Source organism: Varanus komodoensis, unplaced genomic scaffold (assembly GCF_004798865.1).
Source record: "Varanus komodoensis strain SLA01 unplaced genomic scaffold, ASM479886v1 scaffold7_1, whole genome shotgun sequence".
Taxonomy (NCBI): domain Eukaryota; kingdom Metazoa; phylum Chordata; class Lepidosauria; order Squamata; family Varanidae; genus Varanus; species Varanus komodoensis.
Window position 1 is genome coordinate 17435849 of NW_025336479.1, and position 12286 is coordinate 17448134.

At 39.2% G+C, this 12286-nt stretch overlaps 1 protein-coding gene across 1 annotated transcript in view; it reads left to right on the top strand.

Moving 5' to 3' along the window:
* The window catches only part of TENM2 (teneurin transmembrane protein 2), a 730807-nt gene that overhangs the window by 364756 nt on the left and 353765 nt on the right, over nt 1–12286 (top strand). The gene's annotated exons all lie outside the window — the stretch shown is intronic.

Here is a 12286-nt window from a genome sequence, read left to right on the forward strand (position 1 = left end):
CAAATAGTTACTCTTTATTGAACTTCTGTTAAAGAAATATGTCTTCATTTATGAAACCCATACATAAACCTGGAGCAGATATTTTGTGTATATTTAACAGCATGATTAAATTTGCTAGCAAGTATTTTTAAAAAGTAAGGACCCCTGGATACTTAACTTTGGTGTGGCTTTGGTTAGTTCCAGTTATCCCTTTGTATATCACCATTTAGTCTTGGGTCTGATTGGTTGGTTGGTTGGTTTTGCAACCATAGGCACAAAGTGGGAACATACATTATGTAATACTAGCATAAGTCACCTGTTGCACAATGCCAGTAGCATTAGCTGTCCACAGGTAAATCCGATGAGTCTGTGAAAGGTGTTGGTGTTGCATTAAACCAAACATAGTTTATGTTAGTGTTCATGTCACTCTCCTGTAAAGATCTTATATACCATCCCATGTCTTAGCCTTCACACTGTCCCAGTGTGTGTGTATACATACACTATATGTAAAGCATATAAATTATCACAGCTCTCCACATAGTCAGCACTGCTCTGAGCGTATGTCCCTTTTTCCAAGAAGACTGAAACTACAAAATCCAAGGTAGAGTTAGGCTTGCTTAAACTGACTGTCGTCAATGGATTTAAATATGCCTAATGTTGGATTATGGGTAAAATACTACATTTCCACCTCTTGCATACTGGTTTTATTGCTGTGCCTTCCATTGTTCTTGATGATGCTTCCTTCTAGTTACAAATTCCTGTAGGTGGAGAATTTCATCTTTCATCAGAGCTTTTTGAACCTGTAAAATAATGACTACATTGGGGAGTTTGTATGCAGATTTCCTTACAGTAAGAACCTCTGTTGCAAGAAGGCAGGCTTCCAAGAAAATAATAGAGTGGGAGATAAATAAGATATTTAATTTCCCCACCCCAAAGAAATGAAGAGGCAAGTCAATAAACAGTGTAATTATGAATTCATTCAGAAAGAAAAATAATGACTTTCTGAAGTGACACATCCAAATCCAATAACTAACGGTTTGCCAGGCAATAATAATGGTATTTGTATCTCTTTTAATTGACTTTAACCTTTCCCTTCATCTGCAAACTATTAAAAAATTAAAGAGGAAAGTATTTAGAGACACAGATTTACATCAGTGCATGGCTCACATGCTTTTAATGAGGTCAAAGCAATAAAGAGCCTGAGCAGTTTCTCTAGCCTAGATGATGAATGGCTGTCTCCTGCGGTGCTTAGTGGATACTGTAAGTTTGCAGCTGTTGTTTATATATATTAAGCTAGAGGGTTATACCTGGGGGAAGAGAAATGCCTTGAGTATCCTTCCCAGGCCCCTTCTTCAAAATGTAGCTTTTAATTCTTGTGGGCTGTGAAAGCAATCCCACAGAAATAAATGGAAATTCAAAGTCAAACTCACAGAATTCTGCCTTCAGTAATTAAACTGCAGTATAATCTACAGTTTGGGGTAGTTGGAAAAATCCAGACTGTCTTGGCTTGGTTTTTCCCCTTTCCTACATCTTATAAGAGTCTACAAGCCATGCCCAGGGCTTCAAAGGAGTAAGCCATCTTTAAGTGTAATTATATACTACATTTACTCAGAAGTGGGGCCCATTGAGTTCTATGAAGTTTACTCAGAAGTAAGTCCCATTGCATTCTATTAAGTCTAATGTATAGAAATGTGCATTGGTTTGCAGTGTCCAATTAGCCATCACTATGTCATTTCATGCAATTAATTGGCATAGTGAATGCATGAGTTGAAGAATTTCAGACAGAGTACAGCGGTCATTTGTCCTCAGAGAAATCAGTGCATATTTTAGTATACTACTACTAACCAAAATTTGACAGCTTTACGGTTGTGCAGTAGATTTTGGGTGAGTTGTGTGCTTGTCTACTGAAGCTATTATGCACATACATATCCATCCAAGATCACCTCAGTCTGTATCCCATGGTAATCTGAGAATTGTCCATGGAGCCCTGCGGACTGTTGAATTCACACAAATCTCATTCAGTGACTGGTGGTTCTCCTTACACATTATCCCAAAGGTGTTATGTCTGAACTAGCACCTATAGCAGAATCAAATAAGAGCACATCATGCTTACACACCTATTCTGTAGTTTTTCACCTTATTATTATATCACCTGCCATGCATCATGACCCACTGCTCCATTTGCACATATAAACTGCTGTGAATGTTTGTCAAGGTAGCAGCTGTGATAGAATTACAGATGGTGCTTGGTTATAGGTTATGTACAGGGGCAGGCAGTAAAAATGGTGAAGGTAAATGCTGGCATGAATAAAATGCCCTTTTAAAACAAGACAAACAGTAGCTAGCTGGGTTTGCATGAACTGTCATTGCTAAGCAGAGCATGTAGCCATGAATATCCCTCTGTAGACTTTGTTTATATCTATATTGATTCTTTCTTGGTCTTATATGTTTACCATCAGAGAGATCTGGAAGTTTGCCTAGCGAGGCTGCTGAGCCTTCAACACCAGTTAGGATGATTAGGATTAAAAAGCAAAACAGAACAGCATTGCCACCAGTAAAGCAGCAACAAGATATAACTCTTGGAGATGCATTTGGATTATTAACTGCATTGAGGTGGCTAATGTTCCTCGCCAGCATAGAAGACTATGTTAGGGATGCTTCACGCAAGGAAAAAAAAGAGAGATACAGAGTATAACCGGTGGATACTCTGTAATGGCACAAATATGCTGTGTAGAAACACAGAGTAAGTATAACTCATTACAATAGCCCTGACCCAGGATTTAGTACCACAGGAATACAGTCTAGGGTAATGGTGGCGAACCTATGGCACGCATGCTGCAGCGGGCACACACAGCCCTCTCTGTCAGCACGAGCGCCAAATCCCCCCAGCATCGCCCCAGCAGCCGAGCATCAGATAACAATGCACAGGAGCCATGTGCATGCTTGGAAAGGAGTAGCAGCGCCAGGTGATGACGTCACGTGCCGCAACTCATTAGCCACAACTCGTCCGAGCTTTTGCATGGCTGGTCAGTGTGCTGCCAATTTGCTTGGACTGGCTGTGAGTTTTAATACATTCATTTGTATTAACAAATTATATAAAATCTGATACAAGAAACAGACTAACAGATGACCTGAGTGTTGCATGTGTTGCTCTCAAACTAACAAAGTATGAGCCAAGGTTTGACAAATTATCAGCATGCATACAACAGCAAAGACCACATTAATTGTGCAAAAGCACACCAGATGCAAACGTTTACCTTTCAATGAAAAGCTGTTTGTATCATTGAAAGCTCTGTTATTATATTTTTAAGAGAAAAGATGTTAATGTATGAGTTGTTTTTTCTCAACTAAAACCTCAGAATTCAGGTTTGATTGCAGTGTAGGCACTTTGCAATAAATAAGTGGGTTCTGGGTTGCAGTTTGGGCACTCAGTCTCTAAAAGGTTCGCCATCACTGGCCTAGGGCAACCTTGGTTCACGCACTCCTCCCTTTCCTGTTTTCTAGTATACCCTTGAGGAAGAGACTGGAAGCATTCTTTTCTGTTTGCTCCTTGTTCTGTCTAAACTTGAGCACTTTCTCAGGCCTTGAGAAACATTCCTGCCACAGTTGCCATAGTGAGTGCATAGGGCCCTCTGGTGAATGGTTCTTCTCTACTCTTTCCACGTTTGGAGCGAGTTCTGAACCCTCAGAACTCTTCGTTTAGACCAGGGGTGGGCAATTAATTTTCCTATGGGGCCACATGAGAAACTTTGACAGTTGTTAAGGGCCGGACCAATACACTTACAGCTCTGCTCAGTATATATCTCTATAAAAACAGTAAATGAAACATTACAATGATACAATGAAAATGTGGAGCACAGAACAACACTATTTAATGAATATTCACAAAAACATTAACATTAACATTACATGGAAAGCAATAAATTCAATTCGATTTAGCAGATCCTTCAAAATAAAAGCAGTGCTGTTGTATTGCTTGCATCGCTATTACGACGATATATATTTGCATTGACTTAATTTGCCAGTGACCTCATGTGGGCCAGTCAGGGTCAGCCATCGGGCTGGATGTGGCCCGTGGGCCGTACAATGCCCAGGTCTGGTTTAGACGGTGGATAATTAAAAAACCAGGATCAAACTGAGATCTATGAATACTGGCTTGTTAATAAATACAAGTTTAAACTAACCAGAACTCCCTAGTTTGTTTGACAGTCATACTGGATTCATCTAACCTCTTCCTCAGTGCTCTGTTAAAGAAAGGAGAGAAGCATACACTATCTCAAGGCTCACTGATATGTATTCCTGTAGTACTGAACCAGTTTAGTATCATGTGCAGTCTGGGTCACTACATTATATATGTGTTAATCAATACAGAGGGCATCTCTTGGTGACCAATTTAACTACAGACTTTACTACATATCTATACTTGCTTGCTCCAAAGTGTTTGGTTGTTTGCCGTAGTCTCTTCCTCTCCATTACATTGCAATTGGTGTGCACACATAGTACCTAGTAACGTTGTAATGTGTGAAGCATTCCTTAGTCACCCACAATAATTTTCCACCTGTCTGCTCTCCATTTTTCCTGATGCCAGTCATTTACAGAATTAATTTTGCTGTGTTGTTCCACATTCATGCATATGTATGCTTTCCTCATCTTATAGGATTAATAAAAGTGTGTAGTTTCAGGATGGTAAATAAGAACCTGCTAGATGTTCCACACATTTTAATTACTTCTCTCTCCCTTTTTGTATTCCTCCTTGAAATCAATTTTGTTTCACTGAAAAATATCAAAACGTTAAATCTTTAGATTGGCCAAAGTGAGTCCCCTGGCTCACATCACATGTGCAATGCAATTTATACAGTAAGCTGCATTGTCTAAGAATAGAATTGTGAGGGCATGCATGAATGCTGACTAGAATCCTACGGGAAATGAAAGCTGCATAAGTGAAGGAGTAAACGTTTTCAAGAAACTTAGGAGGGAAATCTGTGTTAAAGAGACAGTGAGATAACATTCCCATGTAGACACTTCAATTTATTAAAATAAAACCATTGACCAGGTTTAGAGAGTGTGCAATTTAAATCTAAATCAGTTAGGCCTGCATAAGAAGCCCCTGTACATATGTGTATGTTTATTAATAACTCATTATTTTTAATGGTAGTAAATTATGAAGGGCTGCAAATACCCTGTAGCATAATTTAATAACATGTCTATTAATTGCCACTGATTCCTGCAAATAGTTATTTTTCTTTGGCCTATTAACATCATTTGAACTTTTAATTGCAGTTTATAATTGTCTTTAGAATTAATAGTCCTCTTCAGTTCAGCTTCTTTAACATTGTGGGTCTGAATTTTTACTTAGAAATAAGTTTCACTGAAAACAAAGAACTCAGCAACAAATTATGTTTCAAAGACTGGGATATAAATATCTAATCACCATAGATGAGGGCTGAGGAACATTCCTAGCCTAAAGTCTAAATTCCATCTTGAAGGAGTTCTTGGGGCCACCTTCCAGGGTTGAGTGGGTCAAAAGGCAAAAGTCGATGAAGCTAGGAATTAAATGCCTCTTGTAAATTCCATTTTCAATGATTTATAATAGCAAGTGCATCTGTTTCAACTATTGGGATGTATAAAAATGCCACTGAAGTGAGTCTAAACAGTTTTAAATCACAAATAAGTAGGGCAGCAATTTGTATGTCCACTCAGAAGCAAGCAAGGGTACTCTTTAACTCTATTTAATTTAATTTTAACTTGAATTTAATGTTAATTTAATTTAATTTAACTGTACTCTCAAAAAGCATCCTAAGTTTGCACATTGCACATGTGGTTACAAGTAAGCAGGACTAACCTCTACATGATTACTCATGAAGTATGCAGAACAAGTACCCACAGGACAGGGCTCATAAAGAGGTAGGTTGGAATTACTCAGCAGCTTCTTCACCCAAGGAGCCTTTGGGCTGATGGGTGATGTAGAAATGTAATAAATAAATTTTCAAATTTTGCAAAATTCTCCATATTCAGGGGGAAAAGAACCTGGAATTTAAAATGGTGAATGTAGAAGAAGCCAAAATTATCAAATTAATGCACTCATGGCCAGGGACTTGAGTTCTTTGCTCTTAAAAGACTAGGTTTGTATCCCTATGTGTTCAGCCATGCCAGTAGCCACACCAGGAGAAAACATCTCTGACAGAGATAAGAATTTCCATTTCTGTGGCTGAGGGAGAAGAGGCCGGAGGAAGAAGGTACAGGCCAGATGGGGAAACCCCATGGGCTTTATCAGGTCCATTTTATATTCAACCTAGACCCACTTTTGCACACCGTACAATCTGTATATTTTTCCCTTGTGACAAGCTTCTTTGTTAATAGCTTTATTGTCATAGATAGCTGTACTTTTTATATGACTTTTATTTTTTAACTGCCATGTAACATGATGTACAATCATTTTAAGGAATTAAATATTCTTTGGATTAAAATGTTCTAATAAGAAAGATTGGACCCAAGAACTGCTGGACAGGAGGATCTACACAATTTTCAGTCATCACCTTCCCCCCACTTCTACTCACACAATTCAGCACGTTCCTCTTACCTGATGTGTTACATTTTCAGGTGGTCTGAGAGCTTACCTGCAAGGGGGAGAAGACAGAAAAATTTGCTTCCAGCAGCTCAGTTATATTTGCCTAAATCTAGATCTAACTTAGGAATAACAGGCAACTTGTTCTTTTCAGCTATTTCCTTTGAAGATACTCAAGAAGAGTAAATTATTTGATGGACTAGGTATACTATGAAAATATACTGTCTTCCATTAAATTAGAATAACTAAGTAAAGAGATGAGAAATTTTCTTCTTTCTTGCAGGTATCCTCTATTTTTTTTTCTTTCCTAGGTCCTCTGACTCCCTCAATGCTGTTTTGCATAATCTTTTCTTTTGTACACACAACTATGGTGCTGTGGGTACTTAATTTCTAGGGGACAACTCAACATAGACATTTTACTACCCATAGTTTGAATGAGATCTATAATTCTGCTTTTAGTAACAAGACAGTGGAAGTGGGCTATTTTAATTGTTTGATGGTCAATTGATGGTAGCACCATGAAATAAAAAACGATGGAACAATTGTTATTGAGCTAGTAAGATAGATTACAGGTTATAACTTCATTTTAAATCTGCTAGAGATTTTGTTGGATTTTGTGAGTTAGTGGCAGACTAAGACTTCTTCCTTTTACTTTTAAAAGCCAAGCAAGACCTAGAAAGCTGCATTGTGTCCACAGCCTTATCTTTACTGCCTGACAGGGGCTCTTCAGTGTCTCAAGCAGAGGTCTTTCTCAACCTTACCAGAAGATCCCAGGATTCAACCTGGGACACTTTACAGTCAAAGGTCCCATGAAGTCCTTTTCCTCTACCACCCAGAAAGTACTGAAAAATCCCATCCAATGGTCAACAAAGGACTCTTGAATGAACTTGATGGGCAACTTTGGGTGGGAGTCGATTTAGCACATTTGGCATTTGAAAAACTGTCCTGAGCACCTCCACAAAATGCCTGCCACAGGAGCTGTGGCTAGTTAAAAAAGACAAGTAACCTATAATCATTGAATACAAGGTGGAGGTGGTGTCTGAACCCCAGCACGCTTTCAGCACAAACTTTTCAGTGCCAGTGAAAATCTATTTCAGGGAAGGCAAGCTCTTTTTCTCTTTCAGATTCGTTCCCATTCCCTCCCTTAGTATTTTTCCTTTTTTATCTTGTGCTGGATCATCATCCACAAATGTTCTCACACTGTAGCCTACCATACATAGGCCACTGCCTCTTCCATAACCAAGAACACATACCACTCTTCCATCCAACTCCCTTCTCTCTCTCACACACGGAACTCATGTATCCATCATACAAGCACATGTACAGACACTCACCCTTTGTTTCTCAAGATCACGTCAACATCCCTAATAAGTCTTTTCTTACTCCCTCTCTTTTTCTCATACCAGTGCAGACCCCATTTGTACAGACATTGGTACAAGCACACAACTTGATCCAACCTGGCCCTGCAGGCTTCCTCTAGCCCATATCAGCTTCCTGCTGCACTCCCTGCCTCAGAATCATAGAATAGTAGAATTGGAAGAGGCCATGAAGGCCATCGGGTGCAACCCCCTGCTGTTGCAGGTCACCAGTTTTCACCATCCCACTCAGATGGCTGTCCAGTTTCTGTTGGAATGTCTCCAGTATGGGAGAGCCCACCACCTCTCTAGGCAGTCGATTCCAGTGTTGTATTGCTCTGACATGACGAAGCTTTTCTTGATACCTAGCCTGAGACTAGGTTTCACAGCTTGACTTGATTATTCACTGCTAGCTTCCTTGACCCCCCAGGAAGCTTGCCTCCGTTCCCCACTATCCGCCATACAGAAGTAACAGAAGTCCCTTTTGTTTGTCCCCTATACTTCTTGGTGAAAGCATCAGCATGTGCAGTGTAGAGCCATTCCTGTGAGATGAAGATGATACCAGCTGCAGGTCCTCACTTCACTTTGAGGAGGTCTCAATTTTTGAGGGTGGAGTTGAGAGGTGTCAAGAAAAGGTGTATGGGGTGCATTGAGACCTGGAAGTACCATGTAGACACTGTGAATAAAAATGTGATGAAATAATCCCATATTAACTGGTTAGCAAAATTTTGTAATCAGGCTTTATAATGGATAATAGTTATGCAAAAGAACAATAATTAATTATTGGAATAAATTCATTGATTATCAAGGCATTTTTCTTACTCCTTCTGGAAGGCCCCTAGAAATAATGCCTTCTTCTTTTGTTGAGGTTTTGTGTAACTAGCTGTTTGGAATCTTATTTGTGGAAAATGTAATTAAAATCTGTAGCATAAATCTTGCCTATCAGGCCTGCAGTCAGTTTGCATGAACTTAGATGTGTGGGAGTTTCATACTTAACTTAGAGGTGAATACAAGCATCCTGTTAGGCAAAACTCTGTAGAGCCAAGAAAATACTTTTTCTGGTTTTGTAATGTCAGCTTTTACAGAAAAGAATTTTAACTGGTCTTTGCTGCTGCTTTGCTTTTTGGAAGTTAGATTGAGGAATCATACTATTGGTCTTATCTAATTCATATGGTAAAGCTGTTACTGGTTAATGCAGTTTTGTGCCTGTAAGCAAGGCATCTATTATAAAAACAGCATCTGTTAGCCATCTTTTTTGAGATACATTTTTCCTTTCAGACTGGAAGTTACTGTCTTATTACTGTTATTTTTTCCCTGCACATGATAAGACAGTATATTGACTGTCATTTAAAACTTCAAGGAACTACAGTGACAGACAAATGCCCTAGACATCCCTATTTCTGTCACTTTGTATACAAATGGTTTCAAACTAGTTTCTCTCCTTTCTTTAGACCAAGAGCCTCCAGGTAATCTTCTCAATTAGTCCCAAGGGCTTTGGAGAGGCAGGGAAGTGCAATTCGCTTAACAGCATTGAAAATTATAGGTTCAGGACAAAATTAAGGTTGATGCTTTAACCAATCCTGCAAGGAAAAAGAGACAACTGAGAATGCTGGCCCTTTTGGCTTATTATATGGTATAGGGAAATATGTGATTGACTTTTCCATAGAAAATAGTGTTATTTCCCTTTTGGCAAATTAAAGTAATAACCATCTTCTTTTTATCCATCAAACAGGTGATGTAAGTGGAAACCCTTTTTGTTGTTTCTCATTTCTTTTTCCCTGTCTGTTTCGTTTTTGATTTTTTTTATGCCCTCTTGCCGGTCTGTAAACTACCATATACTAAGGCTTATCTGTGGGAAATCATGGAAAGAATAAAATTTCAAATGAAGATTTTGGTATAAATCAATTACCTACCATTCTGGTTTGAAAAAATAAGCCATGATTTATTATTCACTGGTAGTTTACAATGGCAGTCTGGATTGTACAGAAAATATTTGTTATTTTAATAAAAAAATGCTAACAGTGAATGGAGGACACTCTGCAGGTAGAACAAAGTATAATTTCATATTATTCACATTAATTAGTTCTATCTGTTATATTTGTACACATTATCATCATGAAAGGATATCTTGAAATCCTCTGGCCTGGAGTAAGTGTAGTACTTGAAGTATTCTGGAGTTGAAAAAGTTTGTATGGTCCAATGTAATGAAAAGCCGCATTTGGATATGAGTCAATGGATAGTTAGGCTTTCAAATAAAGAAGCTCAATGACCCTTTATCAAATATTAAAAGGTGACATATCCTCTAGATTTATAATTTTTACCGTGCACATGTTCTTCCTTTCAAGTATTAAACACTGTTTACTCCTTTGGCTATTTCTTGTCTCATAGCTGTATATGCTAAATTAAAAATTAATCATATTTCTAGAAAACATTAAACTACATTCATTTCATGCATCATCTATTTAGCTCCATGACAGCTTTTTATTTCAGTCAGCTTCCAAGACAAGAGTTTCACACAATGTGGTGTTATTGTATGTGGATGGTTTTCAAAAGTGGATACCAGCAGTGGCTAATTGATGACAATAATGAAGTTCTGAATACTCATGCCTTGTTGGCATTCATTGCTTCTCAGCCACTAGAACTTTCCAGTCCACTAGCACTGAGCTCTTGCATGAAAAACATACTCAAAACTGGCAAACCTCAGCCATCTAACCTTGGCGGCCACCACTCAGGATACTTGGGTGGCCACCTCTTCCCATGTGAGCATGTCATTCCTTAATATCTCTAGGGGTGAATGTCACCATGTTCTGTCACGCATGGAAGTCTGAGGGGGTACGAATGTTTACTTGGCCTCTCCTGGGTTTTTGCCTTCTGGCTAAGATATTCCTTTTACAGCAAGCACTGTTTTTCTGGGCTCCAGTGTTTTACGATCTGGCTCCCGTTTAGAAAATTGCTTTATCAACTTATGACCTATTTCTAATTTGATCAGTTTATGGTATGTGTTTCAATTGTTTTAATATGCTGCGACCTTCTCTGAGCATTGTTTCTCAGTGGAAGGACAGCATATTTGTTTTTGTTAGTCGTGAAGTCATGTCCGACCCATGGCAACACCATGGACAACATTCCTCCAGGCCTTCCTGTCCTCCACCATCTCCCGGAGTCCACCCAAGCTCACACCAACTGCTTCAGTGACTCTATCCAGCCACCTCATCCTCTGCCGTCCCCTTCTTTTGCCATCGATTGTGCCCAGCATGAGGCTCTTCTCCAGGGAGTCATTCCTTCTCATTAGGTGACCAAAGTATTTGAGTTTCATCTTCAGTATCTGGCCTTCTAAAGAGTAGTCAGCATTGATCTCCTCTAGGACTGACCGGTTTGACCGCCTTGCTGTCCAAGGGACTCGCAGAAGTCTCCTTCAGCACCACAATTCAAAGGCCTCAATCCTTTTGCGCTCAGCCTTCCTTATGGTCCACCTTTAACAGCCATACATTGCAACAGGGAAAACCATAGCCTTGACTTTATGCACTTTTGTTGGCAGGGTGATGTCTCTGCTTTTTAGTATGCTGTCTAGATTTGCCATAGCTTTCCTCCCCACAAGCAAAGGTCTTTTAATTTCTTTGGCATTGCCCTTCTTTGGGATCGGAATGTAAACTGACCTTTTCCAATCTTGTGTCCACTGTTGAGTTTTCCAAATTTGCTGGCATATTGAGTGTAGCACTTTTACTGCATCGTCTTTTAGGATTTTGAATAGCTCAACTGGAATACTGTCGCCTCCACTAGCTTTGTTGTTGCTCAGACTTCCTAAGGCCCATTTGACTTCACATTCCAGGATATCTGGCTCGAGGTCAGTGACCACCCCATCGTTGTTATCAGGGATGTTAAGCTCTTGTATAGTTCTTCTGTGTAATCTTGCCACCTCTTCTTAATCTCTTCTGTCTCTGTAAGGTCCCTGCCATTTTGGTCCTTTCTCATGCCCATCTTTGCATGAAACATTCCCTTCATATCTCCAATTTTCTTGAAGAGATCTCTGGTCCTCCCTATTCTATTGTTTTCTATTTCTTTGCACTGTTCATTTAAGAAGGCATTCTTATCTCTTCTAGCTACTCTCTGGAATTCTGCATTCAATTGGGTGTATCTTTCTCTTTCTCCCTTGCCTTTCGCTTCCCTTCTTTCCTCAGCTATTTGTAAAGCTTCCTCAGACAGCCATTTTGCTATCTTGCATTTCTTTTTCTTTGGGATGGTTTTAGTTGCTGCCTCTTGTACAATGTTGCGAACCTCCATCCATAGTTCTTCAGGCACTCTATCAGATCTAATTTCTTAAATCTATTTTTTATTTTATTTTATTTATTAAAACATTTTTATGCCGCCCCATTCGCCGAAGCCTCGGGGC